The sequence below is a fragment of the Octodon degus genome, unplaced genomic scaffold (genome assembly GCF_000260255.1).
Source record: "Octodon degus isolate 3935 unplaced genomic scaffold, OctDeg1.0 scaffold00081, whole genome shotgun sequence".
Taxonomy (NCBI): Eukaryota; Metazoa; Chordata; class Mammalia; order Rodentia; family Octodontidae; genus Octodon; species Octodon degus.
In genome coordinates, this window is record NW_004524657.1 from 6,278,547 (window position 1) to 6,281,103 (window position 2,557).

The 2,557-nt window shown below is 36.8% G+C and overlaps 1 pseudogene; it reads left to right on the forward strand.

Moving 5' to 3' along the window:
- The first annotated feature begins 1,141 nt into the window (after window positions 1-1,141).
- Window positions 1,142-1,884, forward strand: LOC101568179 (annotated as a pseudogene).
- Window positions 1,885-2,557: the final 673 nt, after the last annotated feature.

A 2,557-nucleotide genomic window follows, 5' to 3' on the forward strand; every position in this document is an offset into this window, starting at 1 on the left:
CAGGTATGATTATTGATTCACATATCTATGTGGTGTCTTTTCAAGTTGAGCTTTTTAGATAATTTCTGCTTAAGTACCATTTCAAATGTGCATTTCTAACAGATTTTAAGGCTCTAACAAGACCCCATAAGCACTCAAATTTATAGCCTGTTCCAACACCCTCTCTATATTGGGCTGCATTTCCCAATTCCAAGTGCAGAAATTGAGGCATAAAAGGAAGAACTTTGATTCATAACGTTCAGTGATTGAATCCAACAACAAAACACAGTTTTCCAAATTCTTTTTCCCATCATAGTATCTGGAGCTGCATTAGAAGAACTTGCTCTGGGTTTTGATCAGTTTTGACAAACAACTAACTACTTTTAAAAACAAGAAATTGACTGCTGGCACTCTCTATAATTGGCATGAGTGAAAGCAAAAGGCAATCGGACTAAATAAGCTTGGATGGGATGCATGAAAATTCTAACTGTAAAACTCTGAAACACAAACACTCAACTGTTCATCAGGAAAAAAATTAAAACTTCAGCATGTCTCTCAATTCAATAGAAATCAAGATAAAGAACAGAATTGCAAGATGCCTCCAGACTGCCTGGATGTAAAAAATTACTAAGCTGCAATATAAAATAATGGAGGAAAAGTCCTGTCCTTGCAAGTGGGCAAAACACCCAGTTAGCGTGCCCGTCCCTTCTAGCTATCCCACCAGGAGTAGAGCTACTGATTCCTCTGCTGCCCCATGCACAGACTCCAATGTGAATTTGTAGCCAATGCCCACTGACCCAACATCCCTTTAAATAAGAGTCAACAAAATATTTAATCAGACACTTTCTGTACTGAGAAAAAGCACAGCAAAAACTAAAAGGAACACAGAAATCACAGGTAAGAGGTATGATTTTTCAGCCTTCCCTACCCTAGAGAGACTGGAACAACAGCAACAGAAAAATAGTGAGTATTGATGATTCTTTGGTATGTGACTGCTTTTAAAGATCCCTAGAAGTTTTGCTCAAAAAAAAATAATCCTTAAAACAACATTGCAAGCAGTGTGCACTCAGGAATTGACAGTTTTTCAATTGTAAAATTGAAGGACTGTTCTCCCTCAAAATTTGTCCTCCCACAGCCAGGAAAGGGGGACTGAGGGGCCACCATGTTCTCTGTGGCCCTAAAGCTTGGGCAGTCAGGCTCACTGCCCCAAGTGGAAGACAAAAATAAGGAATTTGCATAATACAGCTATGCAAAAATGGTGCTGGAGGTGCCTTATTTGTGCACAGATACTCCTGAGAATAATCCAGGTACTCCATTTGATTTCACACTGAAAAACTAGAAAAGGATAGGAGCAATTGTGAAAACCTATCCAGAGGGCATAAAGCAGCAACAGTGCTTCCAGTCCTGGACTTATCCCAGAAGCAGAAGAGGTGGTTGCCCATCTCTGTTATGAATGAGTTTTCAGAAGTTTTAGAAGTACTTCCACTACGAGTATACAGAGAAGTAACTTTTTATATAATATACAACCAAAAGCCAGTTGGGAAGTATCACATTCATGTATGCACTAACATACTTTGCAGGCTCTGAGACTCTGACAGCACCATAGAGGCCATTCAAAAAAAAGCTGGGAATAAATTGGGAAGACTATACCTGACAAACTTTTCACTCTTATAGAGGTAGAATGTTTAAGGGCTTGTGTAAATGCACCAGTGGCTCAAATAAAAGACAACTAGTATGAGGATCTGATACCTAAGAATATTGAAGCTATTACTGATGAGTTGAAAGCTAGAAATTCTAAAACCTGGACCAAGGAGCAGACTTTTCTATTGTGAGCCAGTGGGAGGTCTTACCTCATTGACTGAACCACCTAAAGGACCTGGGTCTGGTGTGCAAGCAGATCTTTAATTTATATTCTACTGTAAATATGTCACTGGATAAATAAAATGTGAACCACCAAAAAAAATCCTATCGAATTTTTAAATATACAAATATCTATATCACAGATACAAATTATGCAAAACAGACTTTTATACAGTTTTATCACCTAATTTAGGAGCTACTCAAGGAAACTGTTCACATATATATTATTAATCTGCTACAAGTGCTTGTCTTCTTAAAAGGAATATTTAGATGTCAGACTAATTAACCTTATAAGCTATACAATTTAGGGGATATCCTATTATAATCCTTATTCTCTTTAACAGAAAATTAAACAAGGTCAGTGAGAAAAATCTTAATCTTCAACATGATATTTTCAAATAAAAAATAAATCTACAAGAGAGGTGCTAATGATGTTTGAAAAAAACATATATTGAAGGATCTTCTTCTTTCATTACAGGCATGTTTCAAACCTTTCTCATTAACTCCAAATGAAACTAGATGTGACATCTCATAACTTGATGGCTACATGTCAGAATCCATGTGCATATACAGCAAGTGTTTCATAGTTATGACTTTCACACCTATTTTCTTCTATTTTATTGTTCCATACAATGCGTTTTTCAAAGTTGTTTGTGGAAAATATGATGTGTGTATGCACATGTATGTCTATGTGCACACGTGTGTGTGAAGAATCACA